This window comes from Sycon ciliatum, chromosome 4 (assembly GCF_964019385.1).
Source record: "Sycon ciliatum chromosome 4, ocSycCili1.1, whole genome shotgun sequence".
Taxonomy (NCBI): Eukaryota; Metazoa; Porifera; class Calcarea; order Leucosolenida; family Sycettidae; genus Sycon; species Sycon ciliatum.
In genome coordinates this window covers 21,700,183-21,713,813 of record NC_088646.1, presented here as the reverse complement: position 1 = coordinate 21,713,813, position 13,631 = coordinate 21,700,183, and positions in this window count along the sequence as shown.

Below are 13,631 nucleotides of genomic sequence, written 5' to 3'. Positions count from 1 at the left end.
AGCTCCGGACGGTCAAGGTGACGGTTCGTGCCGAGAAGCGGAGCGCGTCCAAGTCTGACGCCCTTCGCTCGGATCGCCGGAGCGATGCGCGCCGGCCTGGCTCACATTTTATGTACTGTAAAAGCCACATAACGTATTATCTCTAATATAAGCACAGTCTCCAATAATAGAACACCTGGGGGCGGCATTCAAAAAATAAAATCATCAGTCTCCATTATAAGCACACTGTGTAAATAATTATTCATTATCTGTACCGGCGAAAAAACCGTGAAATGTGTGTGTCTGACATGAATTTGACATGGCAACATGCCTCTGAAATGAGGATGAAATAATAATGGAACAGTCTCCAATAAAGGAACGTCTCCATTAATAGCACGGGGCAGAGGTACATTGAAAAAATAAAGGACCGTGCTTATATTAGAGATAATACGGTATATAACGAAGTGCTAACTCTAACCGGAGGAGAAATCTGTCGTTAAAATAGAAATCGTTATACAGAAATCGATACCGTGATACTAGTATACTGTCCTATTGAGCGTTGAGAATGAGGGATAATCGTTACCTTTGGTACACGTAAACTATAGTCAATTTTGGGAAATCGTTTTATATACTATATTACCGGTACGGTATATGCGCCTCGTTGTGGCTTTTCCAAGATTTAAGAGTCCATAAACTGTTTATGTCCTCTTGCTTTTACAGTACATAAGTCATAATTCAAAATTTTGAAGTAACGATACCAATGCCGGGCAATGGATTTGTGTGAAATGCAGTGCTCTCTTGAGTGTACATGTAGGCAGGTTGCCTGCAAACAATTCAAGTATAAGTCATAATTATGTACAAAAAAATATGAAAAAAAACTCTTGCTACTCATACGTACTGCACATGTACGAGTACGAGTACAGTCCATTCATAAAAAGATGGGCCCTAGCCCTGGCTAGGCTTTGGCGAGCTCCCGTATTTGGCGATTTTTCGTGATTTCATCGTACACAGTGCAGTGCTGCGAACTTTGAAATTTGAAAGAGGGTCCAAAAAGGTACCTGAACTGGGGTTCGAACCGCACAGCGCACTGTTGCAGGCGAGGTCAAACGGCCTGGATTTTGATGGTTTTCCCGATTCAGTGCTTTTGGGGGGAAACCTGGCCGAAATCCTATTCTTGCTATGGCTTACCATTCAGAAATAAATGAACTTCTAGCTTTTGGCCATAAATGGGTCAAACGTTGAGTTTTTTTAGAATTTTTTTCTGCAATCCCATATGGAATCCTCTTCCAATTATGTTTCTGAAGTTTTTTTGTCCAAAAAGCAAGCCATAGCAAGAATAGGATTTCGGCCAGGTTTTGCCCCAAAAGCACTGAATTGGGAAAAACCATCAAAATCCAGGCCGTTTGACCCCGCCTGCAACAGTGCATTCTGCGGTTCGAACCCCAGTTCAGGCACCCTTTTTGGACCCTTTTTCAAATTTCAAAGTTCGCAGCACTGCACTGTGTACGATGAAATCACGAAAAATCGCCAAATACGGGAGCTCGCCAGAGCCAGGACCCATCTTTTTATGAATGGACTGTACTTTTGGACAAAAAAACTTCAGAAACATATAAATATAGGATTCCAATTAATTCCCTACGGGATGGCAGAAAAAAATTCTAAAAAAACTCAAAGTTTGACCCGTTTATATAGCCAAAAGCTAGAAGTCCATCTTTTTCTGAATGGACTGTATAAATTATAGGTGTGTATCAGTACATGTACGTGAAATCAAACAGTCAGTTTTTATTAAATTGTATGCACTCTACATTGTAGCTTGGTGAAATGTTTCTTCAATAATCACGGTTGTAGATTGTGTAGCGTGGACAATGGCTTGGCGAGGTAGTCTTACCATCATGCTCGATTGCTGTCGCGGTGAGGTGACTGTAGTTGATTTAGTGAACGAATCTATGATCGAAGGAGTAGTAGAGAGTGTTGATTCAGAAGGCAACATGGAAATGAAGAATGCCATACTGACTAAGGCGAACGGTGAGCAAGACGTATTTTCAGTATTCTTTGTTCAAGGCCGGAAAATAAGATATGTCCACCTTCCTGAGGATGTAGATGCAGCCTCATTATTGGAGAATGCAGTCGAGAAAAAGGTGTCTGCTCGTTTCCCTTCTGGCAAAGGACGATCTATGTCAAAGAAAATGGCCAAAAGTCAGGCACTGCGTAAAAAGGTCAAGGATGAACTGGAAGCATCTCAAAAGTCGACGGAGAAAGATACAGTGCAGCAGAGATAGAATTGGCGATTTGGGCAACACAAGGTACATCGTAGCAGGGATAGAGCTGGCGCAAACTGGCTAGAAGTGACTGCGTCTGATGCTGTTGCGTCCCCGAGCAATGCAGGACTACTATCCCACCGGCTCTGGCGGGTTCACTTGCTGTTGTATCACTTGATCAAATGGAGAGCTGGCGGTTATTATCGAGAAGCTTGCGCACAAGAGACTGACGTGTTGACAGTATTATCGTGTTGGAATGACCGGCCATGCAGACTTGTCGACCTAAGTCATGACATGGTTCGGTGCCCTATTTATTGTCCTCATCTCGCACTGTTGCCGCATTGGGTACATCCAGGAGAAGGCATGACCAGAGCATTTCTTTCGAAGCAATACAGCAATGCTTCTCGGACATGATCGTCCCTAGTAGCAAGTTCGAGAGTCTGTCGAGCGTATCAAGACTATAATAATACGATAACTTCGTATGTCTGCTAAAGTATGTGAGAAGAAGTTGGATTAGCCCCACACTCTTGCCTCCAGCTCGATGCCTTGAGTTTTGAAAGGTCACAAAGCCTGTGGATTCGTTGCAGGTACAGCACCAGTGCGTTTGTGCGAGCTCTGCCATTTTTGAACGCACTGTACATTATTTTACCGATTTTTAAATAGTGCACTGTATCGTGGTAACTAACCACTGCGGTGATAGTTTAAAGGGGAAGTCCGGTGAAAAATTTAAATTTCACAGTCCGTAGAGTTCGGGGCGCTGAGTCGAATGGTCTTTGTCCGAGGAGGCTGCGGCCTATGGTTCGTCAGATACGCCCAATCGAACATGTGCGGATTTGAGCGCGCCTCACCCAGATCCAGGTGATGACGTCAAAGCGTGCAGCCAGGTAGCCACACCATCTAGATGTGTACAAAACGGCCATATTCAGAGCCAATCGATTGGGGAACCGTTTGTCGCAGCTTCTTCGGACCAAGACCATTCGATTCAGTGTTACAAACACTACGTACTCTGTGATTTTCAGCTCGGTAAACCTCGAGGTTATACCGTATTTTAGCCATTTCCGAGTTGGACTTTTTCCGTCGACATGCACTGGCCTCTACGCACTACGGCTCTAGCAATCCGCTGCGTGCCTGTACTCTGTAGACTGTGTAGTCAACAAACTCATCACACACGGAACTACTAGTACTCCCGCTGCACTGCCGCCGTGCTGGGGTAGGTACAACAAGACTCGAGTCACAAGTCAAGACTCAGAAAACTAGTCAACACACGGACTTGTCATGATGTAGTACACTCGTATCAGTCGTATTGTTCAGTCATGTAGTCAGAGAACGAGCATTTCTCCTTGCCGGTGCCGGTGCACCGGTACGCGGTGGTTGTGCTTTGAGAAAGAAAATTTTAGTATTCCGCTCCCGCCTCATTATTTTTATGCTACAGCGATGAGTGCACAACCGTGACAAGTGACAAAACAGCGAACAGCTCCCGGACCTGGAACTTTCAGATCCCGTAGCGTTGCGAGCGAAGAGTCGTGCCCGTGGTTCAAAGAGCCTGCACTGTTCTCCAATAATGAATTGAGTGTCCGAAATATGCCAAGTTCGCACCAAAACATCACCATGTGGCAGGTTACTGGAGTCTAAGCGAATCGGTATGGAACAACATTTAGTCTTAGAGCACTCGCATCACTCTTCTCCATTTTGGCGACTCTGCTCTCCAGCGATCTGATAATTATATCAGCCTCGTCTGCAATAGCTGCTGCTTCTTCATCAGTCGGAAACTCAGTAGCGCTCACTCTTGACCGGCCCGCGCGGCCATTTCTTCAGCTGAATACCGGAGTTCTCAGCCCCGGACCGAACTCATGAAGGTCAGCCATGGCAGTGCATCCTCACTCTCACAAGGAGTTACGTCTTCGGGGTCGCTTGCACCACCTCCTATGGGTCGCCAAATCATTTGAAATAGCGCTGACACTTTTGCTTTCACGCACTCCTTTTGACCTAGCTGCACGCTATGTTGCGGAGGGTGTGGCGCGGCCGCATGACGTCATGGCGCAGCCCCCGAAACTCAGTTTTTCAAACGGAAATATCTCGAGAACGCTTTGTCGGAGACACGTGGGACCAACACCATTCGACTCAGCGGCCGAAACTCTACTGACCCTGAAATTTAAAATTTTCACCGGACTTCCCCTTTAATAGTGGTGAGATAGTGTCATGCAGATTGCTCCTCTGCTGGTGTTCAACATTCACATAGCTCAAGCTGCTAGTCGCTGAGTGTGATAGGCAATGGCTGAGAACTTGAAATAGGCCTTTTTTAAAAGTTTTTAGAAATCCTGATTGTTGCAGTCTTGAGGACCAAGCTGTATGTGTATGTGTGTATATAACACACGCCAGCCACCTGATTTATTTTTTCGTAGTGATCGTGGTTCTGAGAGTTGTTATACCATAGTTTTTTTAAATGGTTCCTAGGAATTTGCAGGAATGAGTACGAGTAGTTGATTTTTACAATGGGGTTCTGGAGTTTTTTTTGAATTTTTTTGTTGTTTCATTCTGCGATGTCTTGCTTCAAATCTGTTTTAGAGCTTTAAGCTTTCTTGGAGCAGTGACAAGTTTCTGAAGAGTGGTGACTGTCGGGTGTTGGTTTTGACCGCCTGTTTTCAGCGCCAGATGAAAGGTGAGCTGAATGCTTCAGCTCGTCATTAAAAGTAAAAGTAAATTATCGTGTCCGTTCCCGAAGAGAACTCACGACGGCCGCTAACACCCGATAAACCCTAGCGGCAGATGCAGCGCCTAACGGTGGGGGTGAGTGGATAAGTCGCACAACCACTGGCACAAGTGCCGAAAACGACCCCATTAGCTGCATCCATGTACCCCTTGTGCCTGGCCACAAGCAGCTCGGCATTGCCAGTGATAAAATCTACGAAAATGTGCGCTACTTGGAAGTACAGTCAACTTTGCGTAGAACGACACTCGGCCAGGCATCAGAAAAGTGTCCTTATTCGCGAAGTGTCGTTATACCCGAAGTCTCATTATAATTATTATTTCGTAATAAGTATTCGCATGCAACGACGCAAATCCACACAATTCAGTAGACACTTCTTTTCTATCAAACGTTTTCTTTCCCTTCTCTTCAGGATAGTACAGGGAATGTTGGAAATTTGGAAAAACACATAACTATATAGAAAAATAGAGAAAAAGTCAACACTTCAACATAGGCGATAAAATGACTAAAAGTGTGGAAAAAAAACTCGAAAACAAAAGCAGCAAGTTGTAGACAAACACGTTGAACACATCAAGAAGCACTTGTCACACTTTCACGAGGTGTGACACCAAACAACTGCAACGATAACACATTCTCCTTCTGTACACATAGTTCTGGATCTAGTTTACGAATATACAGAGCTTCTAACACAGCAAGATGTAACTTAGACCTTCCACGAGTTAAAACCGAAAAGACATCATCACTATACAACTCACGACAATTAGCACTTCCCGACAAATGACGCTTGATGGACGATGTCCGATCATTTAGCTCTGTCACCTTCGACGTTTGCCGTTGTTCTCTTCCGTTGGGCTTGTTGACACCTCCAACGTCCTTTGAATTCATGGTCGTTTTCGTTTGACTCCTCGGTCTTCCTCGTTTCCTCTTGTTGATCGTTGTTGTCACTTCCAGTACCGACGTATTCAAATCTCCAGTACTTCGTCTCTTCACCTTGCTTCTGGTAACTCTTCCGGTGTCCGTGAGCTCCGGTGTCACATTGGGCGGTTTTCGGGATGGTCTTCCTCGCTTCCTCACGCTAGTCTGAGATGGGTCAAGCTCCCCGCCCGTCGAGGCGGAGGCGCGCATGCGTACATCTACACTGGATGCAGACAAAGGCGTTCCAGTATCGGACTGCACAGCACATTTTGGAGGACGGCCACGACGAGGACGAGTACCACGAGCGTCAACAGGGACAAGACCTAACGGCACATGTTGGCGGATGAGTGCGCCCAGGTGTTGAAGGGTTCTACCTACGTGCCGATCTTCACATTCTCGGCACCGAAAAAAATAGATAAGGTTGCTTCTACTAAGGGTAGGTAGAACGTCCTTCTTCACACTGAACGCACGCGTCGTTCCAAATACTAAATACAATTTCACGCACGGGTAAGACGAACAGACAATGTTGCGCACCTCCTTCTCGACGCGCGCAGAACCAGCACCCACCCAGGGTAAGCGGAGTACCACGGGGCACCTGTCCGGTCCAAATGGTTTCGGATCCTGCGTGATTGGTTTGTTATTAATAAGTTTTGTTAGTAGTGACGAGGGGTATCCATTGTTTGTCAAAATTGATGTGAGCCGCCTCAGTTCTTCTTGAAGAAGGTGAGGAGAGCAGATTCGATGGGCACGATCACGGTCCATCAAGCGTCATTTGTCGGGAAGTGCTAATTGTCGTGAGTTGTATAGTGATGATGTCTTTTCGGTTTTAACTCGTGGAAGGTCTAAGTTACATCTTGCTGTGTTAGAAGCTCTGTATATTCGTAAACTAGATCCAGAACTATGTGTACAGAAGGAGAATGTGTTATCGTTGCAGTTGTTTGGTGTCACACCTCGTGAAAGTGTGACAAGTGCTTCTTGATGTGTTCAACGTGTTTGTCTACAATTTGCTGCTTTTGTTTTCGAGTTTTTTTCCACACTTTTAGTCATTTTATCGCCTATGTTGAAGTATTTAAATAACCGACGAGGAGACAACAGTCGTAAAATAGCAATGAAAAATATCAATTGTGCACTCATAACCATGTATAAACAATTAAAATGAAACAATTCCAGAACGTTTTCGTGTGACCGTCATCAGTGGAACATCGTCACATAGTAAGAATCACTAAAACAACCAGTTATATAGCTAGAGTAACATGAAAAGAAGCGTGAGAATGCAGCACAGCTAGCGGTTATGCATAACGCGTGTAGTGTGAACCTTTGCAGTGTATCTGAGAATGGTAGCAGTAGATGAATGTGGCAGCTGTGAGTGCGTGTGAACAAAAACTGGTGAGTGCGTATTATTTAAAAAGTGTGAGTGCTACAACATTTTCTTTTTGCTTGCATAGAACAGGGTCACGTGTGCGAATATATACAGCTTCCAACACCTGCAACTGCTTAAAGAAACGCGCTATATAACTGGTTGTTTTAGTGATTCTTACTATGTGACGATGTTCCACCGATGATGGTCACACGAAAACGTTCTGGAATTGTTTCATTTTAATTGTTTATACATGAGTGCACAATTGATATTTTTCATTGCTATTCTATGTTGAAGTGTTGACTTTTTCTCTATTTTTCTATAATAGTTATGTGTTTTTCCAAATTTCCAACATTCCCTGTACTATCCTGAAGAGAAGGGAAAGAAAACGTTTGATAGAAAAGAAGTGTCTACTGAATTGTGTGGATTTGCGTCGTTGCATGCGAATACTTATTACGAAACTGTTTTCCCACCGCCTCCAAACTACTGTTTGAATAATTATTATTGTTATTATTATTATTTTATTTATTTTACTAATTATGTATACAGGTAGAATGGACTTTGCTCTGGGCATGGGAATTCTGTCGTTATATCCGCAGTCGTTATTAGCGAAGTTGACTGCCCAACAGCAGCAGCGGCACTGGTGCACAGGATGCATAACCGGGTTCGATTTTCGGGAGAAAACAAAATGTCGCTATATTCAATCTGTCACTAAACCCGATCTTCACATTTAGTATGCAATATGTGAATCAGAATGACAGAAACGTATTGCAGATATGCATGTGCATAATATAATGCATATGGATTTTAGATGCGCATGTGCATGTGTCTTGCATGCCTAGTTCAAGCCAAAAGTCATCATAGCAACTACTGTAAAAGCCATATATAATGAAGTGCTAACTCTAACGAGTTAACGAGGAGAAATCTGTCGTTAAAATAGAAATCGTTATACAGAAACCGATACATATACTGTCCTATTGAGCGTTGAGAATGAGTGAAAATCGTTACCTTTGGTACACGTAAAATAGTCAATTTTGGGAAATCGTTATATATGCGCCTCGTTAGAATAATGGCTTTTACAGTACACCGCACGCTGCACTGCAGCTACCAGCATGCGTGAAGTGACCCAGAGGTCCGGGCATGTGACACAGATATGTCCCATGCATGCTAATCCGCCTGATACAAGAGAGAAAGTCGTTATATTCGATGCATTTTCAGGTCTTCGGGCACCAAAAAAGTGTCAGTAAATTGAATTCGATCTGTCGTTATTTTCGAGGTCGTTATACCCGATCTATAATGTACAGAAAGGACTTGCTAAACGACCTGGGCAACATAATGTTGTCACTAAACTCGATTTGTCGTTATATCCAATCTCCACTATATAATGTGCCCACTTTCTTATCTGAACACACTCCTGATCTGAACCGTCTGGAGACTACCCTGCACCCCAGGATGTGAGGACATTCGGTACAAAGTAAGGATAGTTAAAATTAGTTTTCAAACGGGTATCTTGTGAAGGGTATGTGGTAGGCCTCAGCAGCGAGGATACAGTAATCATGAGTAATGCTAGAAAATAGCAGATGCTGAAAAGCATTCAAATCGGCAAACCCACATAAAGCTCATGGCCGCTCCTGTTCCTTCTCCATATGTCAGGTATGGAGGACACTTGCTCGCAAAGTACAGCACATCATTCTGATAATTGTTCTGCCGATACTTATTCGCCAAGGAAGGGTTAGTCAGAGGAGGAGGAGGGGGGCATCAACTGCCGGAATGCTGTGCATTCGACCTTCGTCGCCAAGTGTTAAAAACATATGTCTCTCTATCTTGGAAAAAATATTGACGCAATGATCATACTTGAAGTACATTCATGCTGGGTTTTTCCGTTAGCTGAAGGCCAGGATATGAGCCTGATCTATGACCTAAAGTCTAAACAAAAAATATCGCCGTGGGATGATTTCCCCAAAGATGCACACTCTTAATTATTAATGGTAAGGCCATGGTAAAAAATACCTTTGATTCTCAAGTACGCGCGCATCGATTTTTGGCGGCGCACCGACGATTTTTTATATTTCTATGCATGCATATGCGTGCATGAAAACGGTCAATGCGAAAGGCATGAATCCGGGAGTAGTAAAATACCGGTATTTTTCTACTCCCTGGCCTGAATAATAAAATAATTTAAATTAATTATGAACCTGTGACGTACACATGTGTGACCCTATCTTTGGAAATAAAAAAAATTGTGGGAATTAAAATAAAAAATCGCTCACTCGCACCGATTTTCACAGGCTCATGACCTGAGAATCAACTTTATTTTTTACCATGGCCTAATATACAAATATTGACTTTCGGAACCCAAACTCCTTGACAAGAAACCGTTACGCAAGTGGCCTACTCCGGGCATGCAAAGGCGAAGGAACCCATCCACCCGAGTCACCACGATACTACAATCCTGCATGACTGTATTACTGCACTAACAGTACGGCCATGAGTGTTGACAGTAGAACAGTACAATCATGTTGAGTATGTTGCTGGATAGTCAGGGGCATGGCTGGTCCATCATGTACGAGGGGGGGGGGGGGGGGTGCACGATGGAAAGGAAATATCCTCGAAGAAGCTTTAACTTAAAACAGCAGTAGGTTTATTATTGGACAGATATACATGTTCAACAGTACAGCAGCACAGCTAACTACAAGTTAGGGGTGAAACAATTATACCGAATACTCGAGTACTTGCTCGATCTTTCCAAAAATGATCATACTCGGAATAAATCATAGTACTACTACTCGTTCATACACTGTACAATGCATTCACCACAACAAAATCTGCAGTACCAGTGCAACAGTCAGTAGATATACATGTACAGTAGGTATCGGTTATAGCGTGGGTGTTTGAAAAACGACTTTCTATTCTTATTTCCGATATTTCTTACACACGATAAATCAAGTGTGGCATATCATATGCATGTGCGCATGGGCAGGAAGATCATCGTACATGCAACGCAGTACTTCTGTGCATGTGGCTGACCAGAGTCCCATAGGCTTATGTGGCTATGCAACAAGAGTTACATGACCACAACAGTTGAATCTGCAGCACTACGACGCAACGAGAGTCAAATCAGAACGGAAATGGACAGATGTAATTACTACAGGCGATACACTTTGTACTAATCTGGCATGTTTCGCGACACAAAGTCCATTCTTAGGACCGATATATTCTACTATGGGATAAAATTGCTTGTAAGAATAAATGTGCACTTGAAATCCATGTTATGATTTTGAAAACATGAGCGTTCATTCTTGTAGGCAGTATATTCTTTTACACGACCACGCTATAACCGATACGCACTGTACATGTGCAGGCTGTGTGGTGAACATTTGTACACGAGGAGAGAGAGCCAAATGACCCACCAAATCCCATCAATATGCCCTGGAGAAAAATTACTGCCAATCGGTTCGATCAGGGTTGTATCATGTGATTTTTAAGGCCCTTGGTGTGCAAATTTTAGGAGATGAAGAATACTCGGATGGAGACAAGACTGTAACATTTTGGTCCTTCCTTTTTTAATGAAGAATACTCGAATATTCGACCGGAGAAAATCCAAGTGCTCGAATTCGAGATCTCAGTGCCAACTTTCATCCCTAAATACAATACAGCCACGGTACAATGCCAATGGCACTCGATTCTGGGTTTGCAGTAGGCCCTGAATTGCGGCCCCTGGGCCATTTGGCCCGAACATGCACCCAGCGACATACATGTACCGGTACTTGTTGATTGGTTGACCGCATGTTACATGTACCGGTGCTGAACGAAGGTCAATAGATTTTTGGGGGGAGGGGTGCACATGCCCCCTGGCCCTGTGCCCCTCACGGGCTATGCACGCAATAGTACTTTAAAATTTAATAAATTTCACGGTTCGCTTAAGACTCAGGCCTCGTTTACACGACAACGATTGAAAAGCGTTTTCAAAAGAACACGCTTCCACAGATTTTGATAAGAGCGTTTACATGACAACCCTGAAAAACGTTTGAAAAACCTTTCAAAGCAAAAACGGCCTTCGAAGTGCTGTTTTACATCAAGAGTCCATACACATGCACTCTTGCTTACATGTATAAGCCAGTGATGCTCTTCGGGCACAATCTTCCTCAGCCTATGTACTCAAGCTCAACTGATGAGGGGTGAATTCCCCGAAACACTGTGTATTGAGCAGGGAGTGGTGCTTTCTTGCAGGTTTGCCGAGTCGAAGGTTCGATGGACTTCTCGAGCACAGCTACAGAAACATGGGCGTAAAGCTATAAGCAGGCAAGAATGTGTTGCAAAGCGCTCGACTTGAAGGCGGCCAGTTTGGTGATGCCTCGGATATCCACATGGAGGTGGAATTGTCATGGCGATGATGACGTCCGATCAGATCGACCATCTCCACGTACTACGTGACGTTACGTACTGCTGTAGCCAAACTCTTCGGAACTAATCCACCTCTCCCATCGGATGAGGTTGTGGAGTTCCGTTTTTCTGAAGAGGCCAATAAGACCACCTCTTCAGAAAAACGAAACTCCTCAAAAGGTCAAAGAGTGACGAACGGGCCCTAAGTTACTAGTAATATCATGATATAATAATAATAATAATAATAATAAAGTTCTTGTCCCTTTGGTTTTTAGGTTTTATTTATTTATTTATTTTTGTTTTTGTTTTTTCACTTTCTTTTTGCTGTCCCACCCATGGAAATATTTCCCGGTGGGTCTGGCTTATCGCCTTCGAAAGAAGTGAATATATAATATAAACACAGCTCGCATCTTCCCTGAACCTGTTAGACAGGAGCAGAGTCGACGCATCTGTCAACAGTGTCAAGCCAAGTTAGTCTATCTCCTGCAGCTTGGAGAGCGCTCTCCACGGAGAGATCCGCTGCCTTCAGGTCGTGCCGAATCGTATCTATCCACCGCAATGGCGGACGGCCACGGGGTTTTTTTATGTCGTTTGTGTTGATTGATAGCTCCAGTGCTTTGAACGAGGCGGATTCCGGACCCTCTCGCACCACATGGCCAAACCACAGCAGCCTGCGTTGCCGACATGTGGCGCTAACTGGAGATTGTTTTGTTTCTGTGTATAAGTTGTTATTGGTGATGCTTTGCGGGTAGACAATCTGCAGCAGTACGCGTAGCTTCCTCCGTTGCCATTTGTCCAGTTTGTCGTTCAGCAATTTGGACAGAGTCCACAATCCGCAATTGTATAGAAGGATCGGCATTATGAGGCAGTTAAACATACACAGTCGGGATTGAAAGGAATGCCGTCTCCAAGAAATCGAACCAAACGCCCTGTTTGCTTTTGAGATTCTCATGTCCACGTCTTCTGCAGAGCCCAATAGAGAACCCAGGAGTTTGATTGATCTCCATTCGTTGCTGTTTCTTGTAACATCAACATATTCAGTTTTCTGTGTATTGAGCTTGAGGTTGTCTTCGTTAAATATAGGTTCACACTCAGCAACAAGAGCCTTCGCCTCATCGTCATTTCGGTTATGCAGAGTAGTATCGTCAGCGTACTGCGTTGTTGGAGCAGGCATTGGTGAGCGAATTGTGCATCTTTCCCTGATCTTGCGCATTGTGCCTTCTGCATATGTTATGAACATAATAGGGGACATCGGGTCTCCCTGGACCACTCCGATGTTAGTTGGGAAAGGGGGACTCAGGGAGCCACTCAGCTTGATCCTGGCTGTCGTGTTGGAAAGTAGAGACTTGATGGTTGTTGTGCTGATATCTGCCTCCTCTAACCTGTCAAGTGCTGTGGTGCGAATTATAGTGTCAAAAGCACCAGAGAAATCTAGAAGGGTGACGGAATATGTCCAGTTGCCAAGCAAGGCCCGCTCACACAGCGACCTTGTGTAAAATACACCATCAGCGGTTGAGCGACCTGGACGAAATCCAGCCTGGGTTTCAGAGACATAAACGGTGATGTCATCCGTGCTACGTTTAGTAATAACTGACGTCAGCACCTTTCTCACTACAGAGAGTAACATGATGGGGCGATAACTTTTCGGTTTTCCGAGTGGCTTGCCTGGTTTGTATACAGGTGAAGAATAATAATAATAATAACTGGTTTGAGGGAAAGAGACAAACGGGAAAGGTCTGAAGAAAAAATTGACTGCCACCACCAGGACTCGAACCAGGGACCCTCGCCAATAATAATAATAATAATAATATTAACTGGTTTTGAGGGAAAGAGACAAACGGGAAAAGTCTGAAGAAAAAATTGACTGTCACCACCAGGACTCGAACCAGGGACCCTCGCTTGTAGCCAGCGATGCTCTAACCACTGAGCTATGGTGTAGTCGTCATCCAAGCAGAGACCGTTCAACGTTTTCTTCAGACTTCGTAACTCACACTTCCTGTGAATCCACACAGGCGGGTGGGACGCAGCCCTC